Source organism: Panthera leo, chromosome B1 (assembly GCF_018350215.1).
Source record: "Panthera leo isolate Ple1 chromosome B1, P.leo_Ple1_pat1.1, whole genome shotgun sequence".
In the NCBI taxonomy this organism is placed as follows: domain Eukaryota; kingdom Metazoa; phylum Chordata; class Mammalia; order Carnivora; family Felidae; genus Panthera; species Panthera leo.
The window spans coordinates 89,760,670-89,787,991 of NC_056682.1; the positions used below are offsets into that span (position 1 = coordinate 89,760,670).

A 27,322-nucleotide genomic window follows, 5' to 3' on the forward strand; every position below is an offset into this window, starting at 1 on the left:
TTGTATGTTATTGATATTATTATTACCTGGTCTAGGATATATACATCATGCCGTTTAATAAAAGTAATAAATTAATTGTCAAAATCCAGTGAAATTGAAATCTCTGTCAGGCACTCAGCTAAGTTCGTATTTTTTAACTCATTTTAATCTAGAAATCAACTTATAAATACACATTATTAGTCTATCCATTTCAGAGATGAGGAAATTGAGGTTTAGAGATTGTAAGTAAATTCTTCAAGGTCTTACAGCTAATAAACACTAAACCTGGGATTGAATCCTGAGTCTGGCGGACCCCAGGGGTTTTTCTCAAAAGTTTTAAATCTACTGTCATGCAAGTGGAACATCACTTTAGAAACTCAGTAATAGAAAAGATCAGTGTTAAACCAATTTCAATTCTTTCCTTGGTGGAATCAAAGGGTGTCTAGGTTTTAATATTTTTACTGGTGTTTTCTTCACTCTATGAGATAGAAGAGATCTTATCTTCCTTTCCACTTCCCATTTTTTCCCAGGTGTTGGGTTTAGAACAGTACAAGTACATATCCTATAATCTGAAGAACCCAAAACTAGTGCTAGATTTAAGTGAGCCCAGAACTCAACTTCCACTTATTCTTTAGAATTGACGGTCTTCTGCTTATGGCCCTTAGCCCTGAGTGTAACTGCGAATTAGAGATAGCTCTCAGCTTCTAGGTTTTCTTAAGAAAACAGAAAACTTATGGTTACCCAATGTTTACATCTCCATGTAAAGATCAAATTGACTTTAAAGTGTGATGGAATGAGAGCAGTTATCACAGAGAGGTTTTTAGTATAAATATTTTGTGTATATATATATACATATATACACACACATGTATACATATATACACATATATACAATACCTATGTATACATTTTACAATTTTTATCAAATTTGAATATAGAGAATAAAACTAACATCAATAGAAATAAAATTCTATTCAAACGTGTGAACATCCTGTTAAGCATAGTCTATCTCAAAGCAGTACTAAAAAATTTTGGATTGTTGAAGATCAAAATCAGTCATATCATTATGTATTATATTTCTCTGAAAAAACTTTTTAGCATATAAACATTTGAAAGAAAGAAATTCATGTCATTGTCTTTGACATTTTGCTTATGTTTTCAATTTATACATGAAAGTTTGAAAACAGAGAAATAAATTATGTGGCTGCCTCACATTAGTGTGAAAACTCCTCTGACACTGTAAAAATAACAACAGCATTAAGTTACTTAAATAATTTGTGGTGTTTGAAGAAAGCTCATTAGCACTTTGTAAATTTTCACATAGCCCGTGTTATAACTTCATTTCCAGAAGAGCTATCATGGCACAAAAACAAATCCCGTGTGCAATTAATAACTGCAAGATTCACTGAGTGATCTTGAATAGAAGACACTACATAATAAAGAATAAATTCTCAACTTGGTACGTAGGGCTGAAATATAAATAAGAGTTATACTGGAGATGTTACTCTTTCCTTTTCTTTTTTTAATCTGCCTAGCCTCTTGTGAGGATTCATTCTACATTAGAGTTTCTGCAATTTGGTAGGTAATTCTATTGGAAGTAAAGTTAGATTATATATGGTTTGGGATCTTTTTCCTTTAAAAGTTCAATGCATTATTTTTCTGCAAATACAGGTTTTTGTTAGTTTATTTTTTGACGTAAACACTAAAAAGAATATTTCAAGATTCAATATGTGCCATCAATAGTCTTCTGATTTAAAATTCAACAGATATGGAGTGCCTGGGTGGCTCAGTCGGTTGGTTAAGCATCCAACTTCAGCTCAGATCATGATCTTGCAGTTTGTGGGCTCTATGCTGATAACTCAGAGCCTGGAGCCTGCTTCAGATTCTGTGTTTCCCTCTGTCACTGCCCCTCCCCTGCTCGCGCTCTGTCTCTGTCTCTCAAAAATGAATAAACGTTAATTTTTTTTTAAGTCGACAGATAAATGAGTTTATGGAAGAAAGAATTTCTTTTACTTATGTAACTACATCTTTACTCATGTAAAGACAGGCTGAGCAGAACTTCTGCTGAGGAAATTAGGACCCACAGCTGATACCCAGAGAGGATGTGTGCTGAGTTCTAAAGAAGACCCTTAGAGATTAGCCATGAGACAACAGAATTCATCCCTCTGACAACCACCACTTCTCTACAACTCTGGCTCTCCAGTGCTCACTGCCAAGCTTCACAAAAGATGACTGGGAGGGAGAGAGGGAGTCGGAGCTGCCAGTCACTGGCATTGGCATTGTAAGCTTTTTGAGGGGACGCACTTGGAAAGCAACTCCCATGCAGAAAAACCAGGGGACCTCAAAAGTGTAATTCATAAGGAAGAGAGGCATTGGGTTCTTACTGCCTCCCAGAAGCTTGCCTCGCTGCAGACTCTTCAGGGCTACTCTCCCACCAGTCTTGCTGCTGAGAATAGCTTGGCGAGAGAGTCCTTGGAAGGGTAGGGCAGGTGTCTGTCTATGGGGTTTGAGTATATATGTGAAAAAAGACACTGATGCTCTCTCATCCACTTCAGGGGGATTTTAGATCCAAAAGTGATTTTGAACCCAATAAATCTCTCTCTAGAAGATTATATGGGAGAATATCAACGTGACCTCTAATCAAAGATTCTTAAATAGAACTTAAAAAGTGGTAACAAGGAAGACTGATATATTAAACCACCATTACTTATATACACATGCACATAATTACATATGTAGCAGTCTCTATATAATAGATAAATATTATATATATGTATGTGCATATATATATATATATATATATATATATATATATGATTAAAAAGGCAAGCCAAAGCCATGTAGTGAAATAAGATGCTTGTAACGTGTAATCTAATAGGAGGCTTGTAATCATAATATATAAAAAAAGCTGCCACAACTCAATAAAAGATGATTTAATATAAATTAAAAAAATTGTTTTTAAGTTTATTTATTTTGAGAGAAAGAGCACAAATAGGGGAGAGGCAGAGAGAGAGAGAGAAAGAGAGAGAGAGAGAGAGAGAGAGAGAGAGAGAATCCCAAGCTGGCTCCATGCTGTCAGCACAGTGTCTGACACAAGGCTTGATTTTACGGTTCATGAGATCATGACCTGAGCTGATATTAAGAGTCAGATGCTTAACTGTCTGAGCTACCCAGGTGACCCCAACATGAACACGTTTTTAAGAGAACTGTAAATTAAAGAATTGTGCCAGCTTTGACTGAAAGAGATGGTAAAACTGAAAAGAGGTCCTTGGAAATCTAACCTTTACAGTGAGAAGGTAGGTTGAAGAAATGACTCAGGTGCAAACAGACTATGCTACAAAAATAGGATGGGTGGTTCAGAGTGAAATCATGAATTCTGAAATTTAGAGAGGAAAGCCAAGAATCATGGAGAATTAGTCCATGATGAGTATATGACTGAGTCCTGAACGAGGACATTTCAACATTTGCTTGGTAGGATTTCAGAAATACTAAGAAACTGCAATTCCTGTGTACCTCCCACCACTCACACTCCTTTGAAAGGAAATGTCTATAGTAGTCTCCTAGGATCGTTCCATGAGATTGTATCGTATGTGTACCAGGAGAGGCAGAGAAGTTGTCTCTTTAATTCACAGGCCTTCGTATCAAGAGGAATTCTGCTTGAAGAGCTACACCTAAAATTAATTTGGATGATAAGATCCTAGAATTTTATTTTATTTTTATTTTTTAACATCGATTTTTGAGGGAGAGAGAGAGTGAGCAGGGGAGGGGCAGAGAGAGAGGGAGACATGGAATCTGAAGCAGGCTCCAGGCTCTGAGCTATCAGCACAGGGCCTGATGCAGGACTCAAATTCATGAACTGCAAGATAGTGACCTGAGCCACAGTTGTATGCTTAACCAACTGAGCCACCCAGGCACCCAAGGTGTTAGAATTTTAGTGGGATAAGTTCTTTCAAAGCTTGAGAAAGGGTGAGTATATTTTGCATATGGAGAGTGTTTTGCCCATAAATCATTGGCGGTCGGAGGAACACTGCAGCAGCTGGCTTCTGAGATGGCTCCCAATGGCTGCCCCTTCCTGGGATGCAGGCATTTGGTATTCCCCTCTGACAATGGATAGGGTTGCTTTATGTGGCCAATGGGATATTGCAAGAATTACAAAGTGTGGCTACTTTTATTTATTTGAAAATGCTGAATCATTTCTATAATACAAAAGAATAAAGGTATAGAAATAGGATTTTTGAAGATTTCTTTAGTAGAGTGGTGCTATGAAACCTTATCCTTCCTGACTGGCAAGATTCATCTTCACACAAAAGAGAAGTTTCTTAAAGAGATCACTTGAAGAGCTCAAAAAAATACAGTGATATTTAGAGGACAAAATGAATTGGAATCTAACTCATGAATAACAATCAAAATGGTAAGAGATGTCCGAAATAGGATAGCTTAGGACTGCCTGGATTTTCAGTCAGAGCAAAAATGCATGAAGTTTTCCCATGGCTGTAATACACACACACATAATTTACTGTGTCATTGTTTTCAGATCTCTCCAACAGAGCCATGCTAAGTGTGAACAAATCATCATAAAAAGAAGCAGATGTATGCCTGGATTCCTGGGGGCTGATGAAGTAATGAATGGGCAGCCAGGATAGAAATGCTCTTATTTCACTTAAGGTAACTATAAGTTAAATATTACCAGTGACGTGGAAGGGCGTCGGGGTGGCTCAGTGAGTTCATCATCTGACTCTTGATTTTGGCTCAGGTGATGATCTCAGGATCATGGGATTGAACCCCATGTCAGGCTCTGCATGAAGTCTGCCTGAGAGTTTTCTCTCTCTCTCTCTACTTCTGCCCCATTCCCCCACGCACATGGAATAGTCAATGAAGCAAGAATGTTCAAACATTCCAAGTGTAGTGAGTACTGATGCTAAAACTCTGCCAGGTAATATATTCATGATAGTATCAACCAGGTAAGACATTTATTGGCTCAACTTGCCATATTAAAAAGTAAAGTAGGTCTTGATTTCATGAGAATGTAAAGACTTAAAATTTTTAGAAAGATAATATAATCTCTATAAAAATTGGTTATTTTTTTAAAATTTTCTTTATCATGTACTGTGTATAATGCAGAAGATAAAAATGGAGGTGTTGATCAGGTTGCTGTACCTTGGGGTCACCAGAATTGAGACTCCTCAAAAAATTAGAAATATAATTATCATAAGATCGAATAATTCCAATTTGAGAATATATCCAAAGGGAATAAAGACACTAACTCGAAAAGATATCTGTACTCCCATAGCACGCTCACACACACACACACACACACACACACACACACTGGAATATTATTCAACAATTAAAAATGAGGAAATCCTACCATTTGTGACAAGATGGATGGATCTTGAAGGCATGGTGCTAAGTGAAATAAGTCAGACAAAGAAACACAAGCACTGTATGATCTCATTTATTCATGGAATAAAAAAAAATCATAGAAAAAGGGATCAGACACGTGGTTACTAGAGGCAGAAAGAGGGAAGAGAGAAAATTGGAGGAAGACAGACTAGTGTACAGATTTCAGTTAAAGATAAATAAATGCTGGCAATGTAATGTACAATGCATGAGTGTAGTTAACGCTGCCTCATTATATATACACAATTGTTAAGAGAATAAATCTTATTTTTTTCTTTTTTTCCCTATTTCCTTCTTTTATTTTGATTCTATCAATATTAGATAATGAATGCTAGCTGAACCTATTGAAATAATCATTTCATAATATTTATTAATAAAACCATCATGCTGTATGCCTTAAACTGATGCATGTCAATTAGTTCTCCATGTAAATGGAAAATGATCGTTTTGTAATATAAAAACATCAAGTAGTGAAACAAGTTTGCTTTAAAGTGTTTCCAGAAATAGTTATTATGAAACAAGACATTCAAAAAATATAAAGCATACCAAACACCTTTGTACTTCTCACCCAGTTTAATAAAGAAATGAACCTTGTTTTTAAATTAAAAAAAAAAAATATATATATATATATATTTATATTTATAAACACACCAGACAATTTAGAGAAAGAAAATCCATTATTAAGAGTTCACTAACTTCATGGCCTCTGTGACTCACATGATACCCTCAGAACAAATTCAGAAAAAGAGAGACCCAAGGATAAAAATGAAATACATCAATTTACCCCACTTTTGAGCCCTAACTGTAAGTTACAAGGCTACGCCGAACCAAAGACAGGCATCCCAATGTTCACTTTCATTGAAGCCGACAGAATGAGACTTCCATCACTTTCTGTGGTATTTGGTCACCCAAGGAAAAGAATTGTAAGTAACGCTGACTGCGCACACATAGACTGTCTTTAGAGGTGGGTAGTATTCTTGTATAAGAGTGTGCAAAGAAATGACAATCTGACAAAATCAGTGGCAAGTGGGAAGAATTAGACCATTTTGCTTGAAAAGAGTACTGCAAGAGAATATTTCATGAAACCTGAAACTGAGCTTTAATAAGTCTTCTACAGACTTAGAAATTAGTCCTTAAGGGGTGTCTGGGTGGCTCAGTGGGTTAAGCATCTCACTTTGGCTTAGGTCATGATCTCGCAGTCCATGAGTTTGAACCCCGCATCAGGCTCTGTGCTGACAGCTCAGAGCCTGGAGCCTGCTTCGGATTCTGTGTCTGTGTCTCCCTCTCTCTCTGCCCCTCCCCTGCTTGAGCTCTGTCTCTCTCTCTCTCTCTATCTCTCAAAAATAAATAAACATTAAAGTTTTTTTTTAAGAACTTAGTCCTTAAGATTGTGAGAGAAGTAATTGTGTGTATTCATATCACACAGTTCCAGTGTCTTTGTGTTGAAGCCTCTCTACTTTGTGTGGTGTGAGAGAACAATCTGCTAGACTTTGAGGACAACATCCAACATTAATCGCAACCTCTCAATAGAACTTCTGTCATCATCAGTGTTCAGTGTTTCTTTGGTTGGGGGAAATACGTACAAGTTTCCTTTCAGAGAATGACAAATTGAAGTGTTCCACTTTTCCCGAAGCATTGCTCTGTGGAGTGCTCTTGGAGAAGGGCTATCTTCACATCTGTACCCCACTGGAAATGTTTTAAGGCTTACCCCTTTTCCCATCACTCACTAGAGGCTGTCTGTGTTAGGGACTTGGTACGGGTAAAATACACAAAACTTTTAAGAGATCTGGAAGTAATATTTGAAGCATATGAAAAGGACTTTAGTATTAATTGAGAGCTATATGTGCATTTCTTTTTGGGGACTCCCCTGGTGCCTCTCAGAAGCTTAAATGAGCATGGCTTGAATCTAGTTAGAGAAGACACTGCACACTGACCTGCACATTACCTCTGACAGCAGCTTGAGAGCGTTTTGTTGGTATATGGATTTCATGCAATATATTGAGTAAAAGGGAAAATAAAGGAACTTCTTGGAAAAGTCTGTATTATTACAAACCAAAGGACATCTGGATTTTCATTCTATTTTTAATGTTTATTTCTTTACTTTTATTTTTTAATGTTTATTTATTTGAGAGAGAGAGAGAGAGAGAGAGAGAGAAAGCAAGCCAGGGAGGGGCAGAGAGTGAGGGAGAGACAGAATCTGAAGCAGGCTCCAGGCTCTGAGCTGTCATTACAGAGCCTGATGTGGGCTCGAATCCACAAGCAGTGAGATCATGACCTGAGCCGAAGTCGGATGCTTAACTGATTGAGCTACCTAGGGGCCCCTTATTTATTTATTTTTAGAGGGGGGGGGGGAGAGTCGCAAGCAGGCTTCACACTCAGTGCAGAGACACACAGGGTTCCATCTCACCAACTGTGAGATCATGACCTGAGCCAAAATCAAGAGTGAGATGCTGAACCGACTGAGCCACTCAGGCACCTCTAACTCCACTTTTCAGGAACATAGGCCAAACATCCATGAGTTGTGAGGCTCTCCCCACCCCAACCTACCCACATGCAGTCCTGTCTTCATACTGAGCAGACATCCACACCTGACCCGAAGGATCATGGACATCACCTCTTTACAGTACCTTGCAGACAGAGGATTACATCCAGAATGATTAAGATAAACATTACCATATTTCTGGCAAGTAAGGAAACTTAAAAAAGAAAATTTGGTTTTAATAAAAAAAAAAATAAATAAGGAGGTTCCAAACTTGAGCACTGGGATTCTTTTCTCATTTCAAACTTTTGTCAAAATGTATGAAGTGAAAATCATCATATCCTTGACGAGAGCAAGGTGTGCTTAGTAGACAATTAACTACAATTTGAATGTACACCCGCACTTGCACAAAATCAGAGATAGAAGACAGGTGCAGCAGGAGAGCCCATGAACTTTGACCAAGAAATTTCTCATTGTGCCAAAAGTAGAAAACACTCATAAATGTGTGAGCGTATGCATTAAAGAAACATGCATTAATCTTTCGTACTACGTGCATGTGAGTGTGTGTGTGTGTGTGTGTGTGTGTAAAATTTTTGGCTATGACATGTCTTTGAAGTCTTGCCATTGATTAAGTTTAACCCTGATGTTCTCATGATCACATAATCATCTGAGACATGTTCATAAACCTATTTGTTCGCATAGCCTACTCCTTTTTACCTGCTCGTTTTCATTCATCAGGTTGCAGATTCAATGGCACCTTTTTTATGAATTTTATAAAATTGTCTTTCATTCACCAAGCAGATCTAATTGCAGCTTTTAAACTTCCTCAGCATTTTGTATGTGCCTTTGCTAATGAGAGGGACACAGTATTGTAGTCACCTGTTAAAACATTATATTATCCATTAAATTATGAAAGCCGTAAGGATGGGAGTTTTGTCTTCTAATCTTGTACCCCTAGTTCCCCAAAACGCATTTAAAAAGTAGCTATATGATATGTGAATATTTCTGTGAGTGATGAGGCATTTCAAGTCATTGAGCTAACCACTTGTTCCACTTGTTGCAATATTCTTCCGAGGAACATGTGTTGAACTGTCTTTATTACACAGAAACAGAGACTCGGAGAGATCGTGACCTGTTTATAATCACCAAGCTAGTAATATCATGCTCAGTGTATCCAAACCACCCCCCCCCATTTTTATTGAAAAAGAGAGGACAGAGCAGCATAACAGCACCACTAACACTCTATATCGTTGCTGTTATTAACAGTTATTGAGTGTTTAACATCTACCATCCGTTGTCTCACGCTTTTTAAAGTTTCATGTTATCCAATTCCTGAGAGAAGTTATGAAGTAAATTCCACCCTATCCACAAAAGAACTGAAGAACAGAGATTTCAGAAACATGCCCATACCATTAAATTCATTAGGTCTAGAAAGTACCTAAGACGAAGACAAATTAAAATGTCATTTTCTTTTTTTTTTAATTTTTTTTTTTAACGTTTATTTATTTTTGAGACAGAGAGAGACAGAACATGAACGGGGGAGGGTCAGAGAGAGGGAGACACAGAATCCGAAATAGGCTCCAGGCTCTGAGCTGTCAGCACAGAGCCCGACGCGGGGCTCGAACTCACGGACCGCAAGATCATGACCTGAGCCGAAGTCGGCCGCTTAACCGACTGAGCCACCCAGGCGCCCCTAAAATGTCATTTTCTAGTATACCTCCCTTATTTTATTTAAAGCCTGCAGAAACAAATAGAGTAATGCAAATATATAGGCCTTGCTGTTTATGTCATTTAAATAAAATGTCATACTGTTATTTTTATAATGTACTAAAATATATTAGTCAGGGTTCATTAATTAATTTTTTTTCCTAACACCTGAAAAAATAATGAAAGAAAAAATTTCCCCTTTATTTTCTCTATAGGTAAATTTAAATAAGAGTAAATTTAAGTTATGAACTGAAATGCATAAAAATATAAGTGCTTTCCAACTGGAAATAATTTTCTCCTTTCTATTAATCAACTGAAAATAAGAATATCAAATTCAAGTATGAATGGTAAGTGTAATTAAACATGAGGGAAAGTATAGCTAGTCTATGATTTTAATTTTTGAGTCACTGATTTTTCTTAGGAAAACAGATATTTCATTACAAATATATTTTTCAAAACCCATTTTTATAATGCCATATTATTATTCTAATATTATCAATTCAATATGGCTTTTGGAATATGTGAATCTATGTGAGAAAATGAAAGTTACCTATTTTAAGTCAAACCTTAAGATTTAAGAAGGAAAAACAATCTCAGTATTCCTTTGAAATAAAATAGGTTTTTAAATTTAGTTCAGATATAAAAGTACAATGACTTAAGCTAAGGAACATTTTTTTGTTATTGTTGTCATTTACTGAGAGATTATCTGGGAAAATAACATAGAACTCTGTTTTTTTTTTTTAACATTTTTTTGTTATTTTTGAGAAAGAGAGAGCACTAGCAGGAGAGGGGTAGAGAGAGAGAGAGAGAGAGAGTGAGATAGAATCCAAAGCAGGCTCCGGGCTCTGAACTGTCAGCACAGAGTCCAATGCGGGGCTCGAATTCACTCACCATGAGATCTTGACCTAAGCAGATACTCAACCAACTGAGACACCAAGGTGCTGCTACATAGAACCCACTTCTAAGGACTGCAATGAAGTCCTAGGCTTTCCTGTAAGAAGAATTTTTACATGCAAAAGCACACAGACAGACATATGCAAATATTTCCCAGAGAAAATAACGTAAGTGTTGAGTTTTAAAGCTTATTTAATTAGGAAATAGAAAATATGTTATTCATATTGGAAAAATAACTTTGCTGTGTTATGTCGAAGGCAGGATTTAGGTGCTTACAGATATCTTTTCTATATATAGATGTGTGTGGTGACTACGGGATGACATTTTTATTTTTCCTTCTGAGAAAGAGATGCCACAGAAGAGAGATATTTTCTCCACAGAAGTTATCAAGAAGACTCTGTTGCTGGGTTCAACTACCAAACCAATAATTTGGCTTACTAACAAAACTGAGAGAAAAATGAAGGAGGTCATTTTGTTTTTGTTTTTGGTTTTGTTTTTTGTCTTTTTTCTCTGTCTCTCCAAATCTAGAAGGGTCTGATCCAAGTGTCCTTCTGGACTGTGAAGAAAGAACAGAATGAATCATTGAAACATGTATAACTATTGAAAATAAAATGCTATGTGTTCTCTCAACGCAACACAACTGTTATATGAAATTCTGACAACAACCATTCCCATGCAACCAATTGCTAATTTCTTTCCTTATTCCACCAGCAATTCTTTCTGCACAGACATCGTGGAAAAAACAATTCTATTCGTAATGTAAACAAGCACTTTTTTTTTTATTCCTAACAATTGCTCACTTCAAGAGGGATAAATGCTTAAGGGAAAAAAAAAGTCAGTGAAGCAGCTCTCAGTGAAAGAAACAGACACATTTATAGAAGTAGATCACAATTATATTTATGCAGATTTAGGAGGACACTAAATTGGGAGAGGATCTTCCTATTTGGTCTAGTTTTCATCATGGCCTGCCTGGTTTTAGAAGTCCTAAAAGTTCCAGAGCCTATCACAATTTATTTTTATAATACATCATCAAATTATTGTGTTTATTTTTTTAAAAAAAATTTTCAACGTTTATTTATTTTTGAGACAGAGAGAGGCAGAGCATGAACAGGGGAGGGGCAGAGAGAGAGGGAGACACAGAATCTGAAACAGGGTCCAGGCTCTGAGCGGTCAGCACAGAGCCCAACGCGGGGCTCGAACTCACGGACCGTGAGATCGTGACCTGAGCTGAAGTCAGACGCTTAACCGACCAAGCCACCCAGGCACCCCCAAATTAGTGTGTTTAATCTTAGATGTATATAGGTACTTTTAACTATTGTTCAAAATATTAAAAAAGAAAAAAAAGAAAAAAATATAATGTAAAAAATGTCATATGATGTAGAATGTAAATAAAAAATCACATCTATCTATAATTCTATATCTAGAACTTCTAAATAATATCTTCAGAAGCTTTCTGATTATAACAAATATTGTCAGGAAGCATTATTTTAAATGGCTTAGGAAAATTATAATCATGATATTAATAACTAACATTGAATAATAATAATGCCAACAGTAATTGTTGTCAGCTTGGAGCTAAGTATTTTACATACACTATTTTTTAAGTTTATTCATTTACTTTGAGAGAGAGGGAGAAAGAGAGAGAGGATGCGTGGGGTTGGGTCAGAGAGAGAGGGTGAGAGAGAGAGATTCAGAGCAGGCTCTGAGGGCTCAAACTCACGAACCGTGAGATCATGATCTGAGCTGAAACCAAAAGCCAGAACTTAACTGACTGATCCACCCAGGTGCCCCTATACACTATTATTATATAGAAGTGTTTTTTTTTTAATTGAGGTACCATTGACATATTACCTTATATTATTTTCAAGTGTACAATATAATGATTCAATGGTTGTATACACTGCAAAATGATCACCACAATAAATCTAGTTAGTCTCTGTTATCATACATAGTTACACAATCATTCCTTTTGTGATGAGAACTCTTAGCCACTTGTAAATATACAATGCAATATTATTAACTATAGTCACGTGCTGTACATTACATCCCTAACATAAAAGTTTTTGTATCTTGTTATAGTATCTGCTAGTTGAGAGGCAACACTGCATAACTGTTGGGAGTTTCGATCCCTTGAGCCAGACAGCTAGATTTTATGTCCTACAAATTCTAACTCAGTGTAATTAACCTGTCTGGAATTTCATTTTCTCATATCTGAAATAGAGAAGTGTTTCTGTGTGTAATAAATGAGTTAACATAATTAAATCACTTAGAAGAATACCAAGGACAGAGTAATTATTCAATAAAGTTATTATGATTCTTTGTTTTTGCCATAATAAATATACATGCCAGTGTTCAATGAAATATTTTAGTACACACTTTGTGAATACTTTATATAAAATACTGAAAATGAAATCCCTGGGGCATATATTTTGAATATTTGCATGGATTTTGATTTATACTGCTAAATTTCTTCCCTAAATTTCTGCTCTGATAATTTCCATTCAGTGCAGAGAAACATATTAGAGTGTTCTTTTGTCAGAGTCATTAGATTCTATGTAATTTCAAATTGAAAAACAACAGTTTGAAAATATTTAATTTATTCTACTTATTTTTCATGTGAAGTCCTGTGAATTGCTCATCAATTTGAATACATATTTCCATCTTAAGGCTATTATATTCTGTTGGTTTATCGTAGCTTTTTTCATTTTGTATTTTGACTTCAATAATGCTTTGTGTGTAGAAAGATTTGTTGTTTTCTGTCTTCAAATTTATTAACATTAACATTGTGATTTCATTATACTTTTATTCTTGGAAATTAAACTATAATGCATGTCATATAAATACAGTAAAGATTACACCTATAATATAAAACATATTACATATACTAAATGAATGTAATATGTTTATGTATAATTTTATCTGGGTATGACTCCATCCCAATAATCTCACTAAGAGTGCTATGTTCTCTTCAATATTCTTCTATGTTTAGTATTAAGATATTATAGATAAAAATAAGCTCCAAAATTATATAATCTCTCATATAAAACACTGAAATGTAAAAATCACTTTAACGTATTTTAATGTGTATAGGAGCCTATAAAACATTCTTGTACAAAAAAAGTTATTTATTTCCAAAAGCATTATATTTTTTTAGTTTTTTTTATATTTAGATTAATCCAGTGGGAAGTGCTGTTTTGATAAACTATAGGATTTCTTGTGTGACTAAATCATAGCCTTTGTGTTGGTCAATTTCTGTAGATCATTTGCTCTGAATTAAAGAGATGTGCTGACATGAGGGAATTAGTACTTGGATTTAAAAAATCATTGCATGATTATAAAAAAAAAAACGTATAGTGTATGCTGTACAGTTTATTTAAATTTTGCCTTGTAACCGTAAAAAGGAAAACATGGAAATAAAACCTTGTTTCTGTTGGGGCACAAGTAAATTTTAGCTGGGTCACATACACTAAGTTTCTCTGCCTCTGTAAATCTATCAAATGTTTCATTCAAATGCATAATCATTATTTACTAAGACTTAGGCTTTAAGAATAGTTCTACTTTGAGGTGCCTGGTTGGCTAAGTCTGGTTAGCCTGGTTACGCGTCTGACTTCTGCTAGGTCATGATCTCACAGTTCATGAGTTCGAGCCCCACGTCAGGCTCTGTGCTGACAGCTCAGAGCCTGGAGGCTGCTTCAGACTCTGTGTCTCCCTCTCTCTGCAACTCCCCTGCTCACACTCTGTCCCTCCCTCTCTTTCTAAAATAAATAAACATTAATTTTTTTTAAAGGAATAGTTCTACTTAGTTTAGTTGACCAATTTAAGTGTTTTTGGTTTTTTTGCTTCTTTTTTATTGATGTACACTTGATATAAAATATTATATTAGTTTGAAGTGTACAACACAGTGATTCAACAATTCTATACCTTATGTTATCTTGCTACGAACATGGATGGACCTAGATGGTATTATGCCAAGTGAAATAAGTCAGATAGAGAAAGACAAATGTCACATTATCTTACTTTTACATGGAATCTAATTTTTTTTAAAAAAAGAGAGAATCATACACACAGGGAGCAAGCTGGTGGGATTTGCTCTTGTTTTTGATGTGTTTTGTTTTTTTACCACCGAAGAATTAAGTCCTTTCCCTTGAATTAACTGAAATAAATGTCTGCTATAAGGTAGAAATGTCTCGTATACATAAGAGACAGAGAATGTAAGTGCTTTAGATTACACAGCTGCTACAGGACCTGCGCTAGAATTCATTACCAGCCTTATTCAACAGTCTTTGAACTCTTAAAACTTTCCTTCCCTTTTTTCTTTCAATAACTCTGCAAAACCAGAAGATACTGGGCTGGTTTCTTAGTAACATGTTAGTGAGGAATTCTGTCAACCTCATCAATGACATATTTGCTACTCCAAAAGGATGCTAATATTGGAAAGTTAAGGCACTCTAAACAGTTCCCAGTGAACCGTCATATCACCCAGTGAACAGATATTTGGCATTGACAACATTTCCTTGGCTCCTTAACTTACATCAAGAGCCTGCTAACCCTCCTACATATCAAGGAACAGAAGATTTTGAAAAAGCTACTATTTTATGGCAGCTCTGTACTGTGCTGTAAAGCAAGAACACAGTCCATGGATAGAGGAGAAACTAAAATCTATATATATATATTTTAGTAAAAAATATAAAATATAAAAAAAACTAAATATAAAATATAAAATATAAAAAAACTAAAATATATATATATATATATATACATATATATATATATATATATATGTATATATATATATATATATCACAAGTCTTGGGAAACTCTGAAAAAGTCAATATTTAACACTACATGAAAAATAAGAACCTGAGGCCATTGAGCAGTTTAGGTGTCTGATATTTAACTTTAAATCCTAAATGAAATATTTAATTGCTTAAAATATTTGTTATTTTTCTGAATAAATAGTGAGCATGGATACACCATTACTTGGTTATATACATCATTCACATTTGATTTTATAATATTACATGCTTGTAAATTCCAAAGGAATATTTTGACTCTTAAAAAATACCCACATTTTATTAGGAGCATTATTTTCTCTTATTCGTGAATCATGCCTTAATTTGTTATGAATATTTTAAAAAAGAAAGAAAAGAAAATGATAGCTCAGTAGGAAATAAAAACTCTCCCTTAGGTATGTTTCCTAGTAATTCCTTCATTTTCCTTGTATTAGTGATAAATAGAAAGACTGTTAGGGTGACAAAACTTCTTTGTCAGGAGATATTATAATTTTAATACACATAAAAGCATGTCTTAAAGTCTACTGTGCCACGTCATTTTTATTTGAGTAATAAAGCATTTCCTATTTCACAAAAGAACACACGGCCAAATTAAAAATGCTTGGAAGTGAAGTTATTGATAATATTTTTTAAAGTCAGTATGTCATAATGAATTCATGTATTCTTTGTTCAGATTCTGCACATTCTAGAAATGAGATTTTTTGAAAAAAGGAGAAAATGTAGGTCAACTCCTATACAAGCCTTCTGCAAATTCTCAGGCTTGATTATAATCACCTATTTATACATTTGGTTGATAATATTTGAAAACCCCTACTAGGTACCAGGCACTGTTCTAAAGCATTTGGAATATATTAGCGAAGCACAACAAAGATTCATATTCTTTTGGAACTTATATTTTAGCAAGAAGAGAAAAAACAGTATTAGGCTGCAGCAGACAAAGCTCTTGCTTAGTTGTGTGGTACAATGTATACAGATGGACATGTACTACAAAACTTCAAATATCTTTAATACTGCTTAGATATTGTGACACATTCAGAAGGCAGGTGAGCTTTTATCCTTATGACTTTGTAATAACACAATGGGATGAAAGAGTAACTTCTAAATGAATTAACGAACTGTTGGATAAAACAGTATCTGAGAATTATTTGTAAATGTTCCTGTGTGATTTGATGCAAAGTGTGGCTTTTCTCTCAGTTTTTAATAGTTTGGTTTTAATATAGTGATGAACACACTTTAGAACTCTATCCATATATTATTAGGCAACAAATTAGCAATATATTTCTTCTCAGCAGATTCAAAACATTGATCAAACTTTTGAGAGAACAACACATAGGTATTGTTGCTAAAAATACATTTATGAAGGTTCTGTCAAAATTCTTTCTTTGTGACCGATTGGTTTCGGAGAAAAGGCAAAACAGAATGTATGCTACAGATTTTTTAATGTAATAGACATATTTTCATTACACTTAATAAAACATTATATATATAATTCACATACTTATTCAACACTGATCATACTTTATCATATTTCCTGCCTTAAACTTTTATGCTTTATTTGCATGGGATACTTCTGTGTTATTACTCCAAAACATTCTCTACCTCGCTTGATCGTTAGAGATTCTCTAGAGTTAATTTTTAATTGGTCGAAGGAAGCCTCTTCCACAGAGATTCTCCTTTGTGGACCTGATTAAGGCCTGGCTACAAGTACATTAACAAACCTCCCAGGTGATTAAAACGTGTAGCTAGGTCTGAACACCATAAGATTACTCAGACAGTAAACCAGCCTGCTTATGTTCTTTTTTGGGTTTTTTTTTTTTTTTGGTGTTTATTTATTTTGAGAGTAGGGAGACAGCATGAGCGGGGAGGGGCAGAGTGAGAGTGAGAGAGAGAATCTCAAGCAGGCTCCACGCTAAAGCATGGAACCCACTGTGGAGCTTGATCTCGATGTCGCAACCATGCGATCATGACCAGGAGATCATGGTCTGAGTTGAAATCAAGAGCCTGATGTTTAACCAACTGAGCCACCCAGGTGCCCCAGCCTGCTCGTTGTCTACTGTTCATTTTTTCCTTTAATTTTCTCCATCAGGTTTTAGTCATCATACCAATTCTCTGTTCTGTTCTATTTCATTTGATTCCCCCTACAATGCTACATTAGTATTTATTTTGAAATTTCCAAGAGGTTTTAAATGTAATTTGGTAGTCATGTAATTGATAAAATGTTTAAACTTGTGATGAGGTAAATAAACTCTGAAGCATGGCTGTAACTATACTGTAGTTATCAATATGTTTTCTCGGTTTCTTAGGGGTCCTTCAGACCCTTAAGGGGGGGGGGCATCAAAGTCAAAACTATTTTCATCCTAATAGCAAGATAGAAATATTGGATTGTTTTCATTCCGACTTACAATTACTAACATAAATGTAAGTGGAACTTTCTAAAACTTATATGACATTTTCTTAAAATTTTAAAATACAGTTTAAATTTATTTCAAACATTAATAGTACATGGTCAAGTTAAAACAATACTAGCATAACTTCTTTCATATTCCAGAAATATATCCTGAGAAAAGTGACTGTTATATGACATTTTCTATCTCAACAGTGTGAATGCAGACCAGATGTGAGATGCAGTGGTCTCCATAAGACATTAAAGGAATCCACAAAAAGGTACATTGATATCCCTCCTCTCACTAAATAGGTTTTGTTTGGAAAAATATATCTAATTTTCAAAAATATGCTGTTATTTATATTAACTCATATAATGAGTTTATCATTGTTATTATAAAATGAAATAATATGCCTTTACATGTGGCAGCGGTCATATATCTTTATTGGTGGTTCTGATCTTTTTTGGTAATACATAGATATCACTCCTCCCCAAACTCTTACTACTCAAATCATAAGCATTCATTGCCTGCTTTGCAAAGCAATTTCACTAACTTCAACTTTTCTGTCATTACTATGCACAATTGAGCAGTTAACCTAAAATAAGAAAAAAATAAAAAAATAGAAAACATTGAACACATTAAAATACATTAAGTATATACTTTTCAGAAGGAATCTCATTTACATCTACAGCACTAACAGTTTGAACTTAAGTGTAATAAAGTTTGAACCTTAAGTGTACTAAAAAGAATGGATTATGATATGTCACTTTTGGGATAGGAAATGATGAGAGATGAGGCAATGGTGTATGCAGTTTTACTCTTTGCTTTTAAGAATTCATATTCAGTCCGTTTCAGGACTTGGGAATGTATGCGGGCTCTGTAGCAGACTTTAAGTTGCACACTGAACTTACCATAAAGAAAAACTTGTACAAAATGATAAAATTGTTGACAATGTGTCTGTGTCACAGACACTAACACGGACTTTAATATTATTAAGGACTATTGTGAACATTGCCGACCTCTTCATCCTTACATTATAAAAGTCAGAATTAGGACAGGAATATACAAAATATAGCAGCAAAAGCTTACTAGAATTTTCAAAGTAGTGTGGCTCCAAAAATGCGTAAGTGATGTACAACTCCAAGAGTGAACCCTTAGGTAAACTGTCCACTTTGGTTATTATGATGTGACAATGAAGGTTTATCAGTTGTGACAAATGTACTACTCTGATGAGTGATGTTGACAATGGGAGAGGCTATTCAGGTGTGGGGTAGCAGGTATATTGGAAATATCTGTTCCTTCCTCTCAATTCTCTTGTGAACCTAAAAGTGCTCTAAAAATTGTATATTTTCAAATGGATAAATATACTGAAATAATAGCTTTGATGAAAATGAAATTATCTTATTTTCTCTTCTCATTAAGATTTCTATTTACATTCAGTGCAAAAATTATTTTATCAAAATTTCCACAAAGTTTGTTAATATCTCAGGATTATTGCCATAGGTAATTATATATGTTTAACAAAATCAACCAAAGAAAATGCAGATTTCATAACCTCACTGATGTTCTTTATTCATGAAATACTAAAATATGTAAATACAAACTGATACCCAGCACAGTAATAGTTTGTGATTTTTGTCGTTGAATATAATACTGTTTCCACCTTAAAATAAAAATAATGTCAAAGATTACAAGAAAGCACATATATGGCATGGAACTTCAATCCCTTTACATTGAAATATGACATTGTTGAATAAACCAAAGAATCTGTCAGTTACCTTTCTTTGAAATGTGGATTGCATAAGGGAATAAAGGCATTACTAACACTGAATAAAATTTCCACCCAAAACTACGTGAGGCAGAGAGACGTCATTCTACACAGTCAATGAGTTATGATACGGGCGAGGGCAAGGAAATGATGGGGAATCTGAGATCAATCATTAGGAAGATGCAATTGAACAGAATCTGTTAATAAATAAAATTAACTGCTCTGCTTCCCGGTATGTACTCCCAATCATGTCATTGTAGAATTGGATTTTATCTTTGCTCCATGGGACTTTAGAAAGTAGTTGGGTGTTTCTCTGCACTCCACTATGATATGATAACATTGAAAGTGTCACAAAAATTTTATTTGAATTTTCATCAGATGAATGTGAGACAAGCAGGGTAGATTCCATTAGTCTTATTTTACCAATAATGAAATCAAGAAATAAGAAGCTTAAATACCTCGGTGTAAGCCACATGGCTAGGAAATGAGGCTCTAAGGTTAGACCCTCAGCGTTTATTCTATGATCTTTAAATTTTCACTTTAATTATAAACTTTATAAAGGCAACTGACATGTACAGACTACTTAATGACAATCCTCAAAGTGCATTAAGTTGCTTGAATCTGCTACGCCCTTTCTATTTCACAAATGTCTTATGTGTTAATGAGCAGACTGAGGGCGGAGGCACACAGCTACTAAGTGCTAGTTGGTGCTAAATTTAACGTGCTGGTAGTATCTCATGGGCAGTTAGGAGGGCAAATATTCTTAACAACAAGGTCAAAGCATTCTAAAAAGAGCAGAAATTCCAAGAAGATAAAACATTAAAAGGATGCAAATAATCTTAATGTGAAAATATACAATAATACAAAGTTAAGCCAATGGAGTAGATTCTAAAGAAATATATTTTTTTTCATTCATGTTGTGAGTTGTAAGCACATTTGGCTTTCGTTTCTCTTTTCTCTCTATCCTACTCACCTTTCCCTGCTTTTCTCTTTACTCTGTACTAGCCTACAAATAGCTGAACACACAAATTGTTACCCCAAATTAGTTGCTTGCTCTAAATAGGAATTTCATAATAAATGGTTAAAATGAGGTTTTGAGAATATTTATTAGGCATTACTTAACTCAAAACTTCATGGATGAATTTATTAAATAGTTTTTTGTTTTTTTTTTAAATTTTTTTATTTATTTTTGGGACAGAGAGAGACAGAGCATGAACGGGGGAGGGACAGAGAAAGAGGGAGACACAGAATCGGAAACAGGCTCCAGGCTCTGAGCCATCAGCCCAGAGCCCGACGCGGGGCTCGAACTCACGGACCGTGAGATCGTGACCTGGCTGAAGTCGGCCGCTCAACCGACTGCGCCACCCAGGCGCCCCTAAATAGTTTTTTTTTAATTCAAGGCATTATACTAGACACTATCAGTAAATAGAAGTGCATAGTATGTAGGCTTTTCCTCTAGCAGTCTATTAAATATAAGTGCAATTGTTAGTTTCACTTCTAAATTAATTTAACTTTGTGATTATTTCCCTATCCCATTCCGATTCCCTATTTCTTTCTTATTTCCTTCCATGAACTTTTAGTGACGTCTTTTTATGATGTTTTATCAAGGATAATGTATCAAGGCATGCATCAAGGCAGGTGCTGAGATCCACTTGTCTTACTGCCACTCAAGAAAAACTTCATACCTAAGTTCCCTTCACTTATTAAAATTGCTACCTACTAACCTGAAGCAGTCAGCCTCTTCTTCTGGCAGCTTCTCCCTGCCCTCTGAGTACAGGGGCCAATTTCAGGTTGTACCTGGGAAGCTCCTGAGATGCGTGCAAACCAACATTTGGTGTGCCAGTCAGGAGACCAGAGAAAAGGGCCTTAGGAAAGGGGTATCTGTGATGGAAATCATGCATTGGTCATCAACTTCTATAGGGGAGGGGTGGCCCATATCTTGGATGCTTGTGGGCCACCGTGTGAGTACAGGGATGCTCCCAAAATGCCAGTCCTTGTAACATGCTTGTTGGAGGAATTGCACATGGCACATTGCAGCAGAGAAGGAAAGCATATGGATGCTCCCATGGGCTGGCCTCTATTGGGGGCACTTCTGGCCACCAATGCCCAGGTGGAGGCTGAAGCTCAGGTAAGGAAGTTAAAAAAAGAGCTGAGATAAGACAAGGACATGCGAATGTCCATTAGCCCTCTGGCTTCGGGGCTGGCAGACAAGGTGGGAGAGCAAGATAATAAATTAGAGACCTTAGCGTGCTGTTTTGCAAAGCTAGGAAGGCATAAACCACGGCAGATTAAGGTCTGAACATTTGTGACTCAGTCTAATTGGGACCCTAAGACTTGAAATCCCTGGAAAAGTGATAAGAATGAAAAGGAGGATGTCAGGGGGATTGATAGTGACATGGACAAAATGCCCTATACTATCTTACCCCTAATGCAAAAAAAAGGAAGCAAAAGTACAGCAACTACAACACTAGCTACCAGGACAGCCCCCAATTCTGGAAATAATGAGAGAATACACTCCCAGTGAGCTTACTGAGGTAGGTGTTAAATACCAGCAAAAGACCAGGGAAAGTATCCCGGTTAGTACAGCTATGGGATACAGGAGGTAATGGCATTTCTCTGACTAGTTGGGAGGCAAAACAAAAATAACCATCACCACACACCCTGCCATCCAGCAGTGCCTGCATGATGCTCAAGGGGTTCAAGGTACTCACTCACCCCCTTATAAATTAGAACAGTCTATCCTGCAGGGAGACTTCAGCCAATGAGGAGTTCTCTCTGGGGTGTGAGACCCTGGCATTCTCTAGAGGAGGTGCATCAAGTTCTTAGGGACCTGGGAATGAAACAAGCCATCTACACTCCTGCCTTTGAAGGCCCTGATCAGGCCACATTCACTGCAGGAATGAAAGCTAAGATAATCCAGTCCACCCTAAGTACCTGGTATGAAACACTGATATCCTTGTTGAGCCCAGTTGTGAGACAGGATATTTATGATATCAGGAAATCCATTGATGATCTGAAGGAAACTGACAAATCCCAGGAACAGTTAAGAGCTGTGGGAAAGCCCAGACATAAAAGGGAAGCTCGGAAAGCCAGAAGCCAGTCTCAATAGGCTTTGAAGGGTCCCATAGAAATAACCTGGAAGCAAATATGGCATGACTCCAATGCTGTAAGATCCAGCCTGAAGGAGAAATAGATAGACTATCCGATACTGGGTTGGTTGGTAGAAAGCCTTAAAACCTGCCCCACCTGTCCCTACCCTCCCTGATGTTCCACTTGCTCCAGCAGATATTTGGGGTGGATACCTCCCATACCTCAGGCATAGGATGCAGGCCAAGATTGCCTCCAGGTGAGGGCCACTGAGGGCAACTGGAAGCCACACTTTGATTGAGCTCACTATTCACTATTCTTCCAGAAACACCCAAGGCAATGGCTCTGGTGGACAATGCAAATGAACATACTCTAATACATGGTAGCCTCCAAAGTTTCCCTGCCCCCTGAGTGCCATCGATGGCTAGGGAAGGCAAACAGGTTATGGTTAGAAAGTTTCTTTTAAGTGGCAACTCTCAGACAATTCTACACCTGAGGGGCATAAAGGACATAGGAGAAACTATCCAAGAACTGTACTCAGTAGATATGTACACCCTGCCCACAGTGCTTTCAACATCCAATATGATCTGTAAAAAAGCCAGCTGGCTCATGGCAGATAACAGTAGACTACCAGGAACTAAACAGGTAGTGTCCCGCATCTATGAGGCTATGCCCAACATTGCCACCATCTTGGATACCTTAGCCATGGTCATAGATGCATGCCTAGATGTAGCAAATATCTTTTGCAGGCCATTGAATCACAAAGTTAATTTGCCTTCACATGGGAGGAGCAACAAGGGGCCCTTCAAGTGCTCCCCCAAGGCTACTGGCATAGCCCCACCATATGGCAGGGTGGCAGCCCGAGATCTGTCCCTATGTTCCTTCCTGACACCAGTAAAAGGGGCCTATCACGTTGATGATTTAATGCTAACACATGAAGATTTGCCTCTGCTGCAGAAAACATTGCAGGCTTGGCAGAAACATCTGGGAAGGAGAAGATTGGCAAAAACTGTAAAGAAAATTTAAGACCCCGACACCCTTGTAACGCTTTTGGGAGTCATCTGTTCTGGCAAGATCCATGTTGTCCCAGATGCTGTGAAGATAAGATGGAAGCTTGTCCATCTCCTAAGAACATGAAAGAGGTGCAAGCCTTTGTAAGGATTATGAGTTTTGGAGGAATGTTATTGCCCATCTGGCCCAATGCCTCCATTCTTTATATCACCTGATAAACAAAAGGGTACTTATGAGATTGGGGGTCAGAGCAACAAGCCACCTTTGAGAAGGCCAAAATTCTAGCACAGCAGATCAAAGCTCTGGGTTATCTCCTGAGTAGGGTGCCATTTGGAGTCAGGTATATCTGTTACTCTGGAAGGTATGGGTGGGGCACTAGGGAAGAAATAACAGAAGGATAATGCTCCTAGGATTTTGGTCTCAGCTCTAAAAGCTTGATATTCTCCCATACAGCAATAGCTCGTAGCAGTGTAGTCAACACTGCTCCAGGTAGAGCCTCTCACTAAGGAAGAGCATATCTTGGTAAGAACCTCCCTGTCAATCAAGGGCTGGGTTGAGGATATGTTCCATCAACCGACCTCTGCCATGGTTCAAGCTTCCATTGAGTGACATGCCTCTTTGTAGCAGAAGATCACCTTATATGCCAGCCCAATGTCTCTAGAAATGTGGATGCTACTTGGCCCTATGGAGCATATAAATTTTCCAGATACCTCTGCCCTTTTTCCTATGATGGCCTGTGAAGCCTACAAAAAGGACACCAGAGAAATTCCCACTGATGCCTGTATACATATGAGTCTAGTAGAGGAAATCGGTCCATATGAACCATGGTTACTATTTAGCCTATCACTAACACCACCGGATAGAAGCAGCAACAAACCATAGTGGACAGTGTGGGCTGAGCTCAGAATAGTCTGGATAGTGATTACCGAGCCCTGGTCATTAACCCTTCGTACTGATATTTGGGCTGTTATAAAAGGTACGGCTGGACTAAGGGAAGCAGAGGGACAAATGACAATTTATAAGCCCTTAAGGCGTCGGGAGCTGTGGAAGACATTTGGGTCCATTGGCAAGAGCCTGAGGCAGTCCTCACTGTTTTCTACATCTCCTCTCAAAGACACTGACGCCCCCTGGAAATGAAGAAGCTGATGGCTTAGCTCAGGTACAAGCCTCAGCTACTGACCCCTCAGTAGCTACAGCAGATTAAGTGCAGAGAAAGAATGCCCGAGTAGAATGGCCTATTACCACGAATACCGGGTTGCCCTTGAAGTAGAATGAGTTGGTTAATGCAATAGCAATAGCATGCTCTGTGTATTCTAAACAATGCTGAAGGCAGTACCAAAGGAGTTTGAGTCCATCCACCAGAATTCCCAAGTAGTAAGGATTAGCCTATTGATTATATTGACCCCTTCCCTCTAAGTAGGGTTCTAAATATGCCTTGGTTTAAATGGACACTGTATCTGGCCTAATCCAACCTTTCTCTGGACATTATGCAAATCAGACTGCTACCATTAGGAGATTAGAACAGCTAAGTACCATGTACTGATATTCTCTTTGATGAGACTGTTATTGGGGGTACATTGCAAAAGTCAAGAAATGCAAGACTGAGGGGTGACTTTCTTAAGTGTCTGACTTCGGCACATGTCATGATCTCACAATTTGTGGGTTCTAGCCCCATGTGGGGCTCTGGGCTGACAGCTCAAAGCCTGGAGCCTGCTTCAGATTCTGTGTCTCCCTCTCTCTTTCTGTCCCTCTCCCATCTGTCTCTCTCAAAAATAAATAAATATTGAAAAAAAAAAAAACAATGACATTCAAGACTGAGTGATAGAACATGACAATGAATGAAGGTTCTATCTCCCCTATAACCGACAAGCAGCAGGATTGGCAGAAAAGAAAAATGGAATATTAAAACAGCAGATGAAATTAGTTACAGGTAAAACCACCTTGGCTGGATAGACTAAAGTAGTGTCCCAGCTTTTAATATATTTGAATGCTAAACCACTGGGCCTGTTGCCCATGTGCCAGACTGAGGACACTGCCAAGGCATCCAATACCATAAAGGTAGGGGTGTCATGGGACACAGCCATTGTCCTGATGCTATGTCCAACACACTATGCTGTTGAACTACCAATCCCATCACAACTGGGAAAGAAATTATCTACTGGAATCTGCAATGGGACTTCTCCCAGGATGGGTGAGCTATTTTACACCCCTGGATGAAAGGGGACTCCTCAGTGTCCACTGCGATCCATTTGTCCTGTTGTAGTCTGGACCCGTCAAAATGTACTGTATCCGGAATGGAACTTGTACCATCAAAAGAGAAGAGAAGATGAGGGTCTTGTTCTGGCATACTTTTCCCCCAGTCCTTCTCCTCCTGCCTGACAGTGCTGCCTACTCTGGCCAAAATGCATGGAATATAGAACCAGGTCAAGTTTCTGTAAGTGCCAAGTCCAGGTGGGCATGTCCTGTTTTTCCACTCGTAAGATCACTTGGCTGTTGTCTTGTTTCCTCTATTGGCCTGAAGGATGTGATAACACACATGAAAGCCCTTACTCACTCTTTAAGCCCTGAATGATAGCCAACAAGGCTGGTCCTTACTGAACACTAAAATGTCTCTGATGAGAAAACTTGTCTTCTAAAATAGAATGGCCTTAGATATTATTACTACTTAAAAAGGAAGCACTTAGCCCATTATCCAAACAGAATGTTGTGTGTTCATATCTGATGAATCTGCTAATGTATCACGTTTATTAAATCATATGAGGACACAAGTGAACACCCTGAGTGACCCAACTCCCAACTTCGAGGACTTGATAAATCAGTGGTATGGATCATGGGGTCTTATGGAAAAAGTTGTCACCGATTTTGGAATCATCGTCTTAATCTGTGTTTCTGCATACATATACCTGTGTCATAGCTAAAGTATAGCCAGATATCTGCATAAGGACCCACGTGAATACTAGTGAAACCCCTTGCTGACAAGTCAGGACACTGTGGAAGAAGAGGATGCATGTGATATTATATGAGCTGGTCATGACGGGTGGAGTGTGGGAGGGTTCATCAACCAGGAGCTGGCCCTGGACAATCAGAGACTCCTCACCCCCTCCCCTGACCTTAGAATGTAGGTTCTGCTTGGCTTTTCCACTCATAGAGACTGCTCAGTGATATAGCTTTGAGGTAATGATATGGTTTGAGAACACTTGCATGGTAAATGTAACTGAACCTAGTTAAGGCTTCTATATAAACTTTCATTTGGCAAATGGATGCAGGGATCCACTGTTTTGCTGCCACCCAAGACAAGTCTCATATGTAAGTTGACTTTGCCTATTAAAACTGCCACCTGCCAACCTGGAGTGGCCTGCCTCTTTTTTTGGTCCCTTCTATGCCCTCTGAGTACAGGGACCAATTTCAGATTATATCTGGGAAGCTTCTGAGGAGCTTGGAAATCAACAAAAGGTTCAAATAAAATTCTTTTTTTAACATTTTTAACATCTTTTTCTTTTAACATTCATTTATTTCTGAGAAAGGGAGAGAGAGAGAGAGAGAATAAGGGAGGGGCAGAGAGAAAGGGAGACACAGAATCCAAAGCAGACTCCAGGCTCTGAGCTGTCAGCACAGAGCCTGAAGCGGGGCTCGAAACCACAAACTGGGAGATCATAACCCGAGCTGAAGTCAGACGCTTAACCAACTGAGCCACCCAGGCACCCCTCAAATAAAATTCTTTATAAATAAAGTTGTAGGGTTTTCGTTTCTAATTGTTTCTCAATCGTTAATAATTTTTGCAAAAATATTGTTAAAATATAGATTATTCTTTGATATGAAC

The 27,322-nt window shown here is 37.2% G+C and overlaps 1 long non-coding RNA gene across 2 annotated transcripts in view; it reads left to right on the forward strand.

Moving 5' to 3' along the window:
- The window catches only part of LOC122216994, a 32,873-nt gene extending 14,956 nt beyond the window's left edge, over positions 1-17,917 (forward strand). Inside the window, exons 2-3 of one of the 2 annotated variants that reach the window (XR_006201236.1) lie at positions 4,514-4,644; positions 17,852-17,917. This is a non-coding gene — a long non-coding RNA (uncharacterized LOC122216994). Of the gene's footprint in view, positions 1-4,513; positions 4,645-10,756; positions 10,862-17,851 lie in introns of those variants that run through there. The other variant, XR_006201235.1, reaches the window with a different exon arrangement.
- Positions 17,918-27,322: the final 9,405 nt, after the last annotated feature.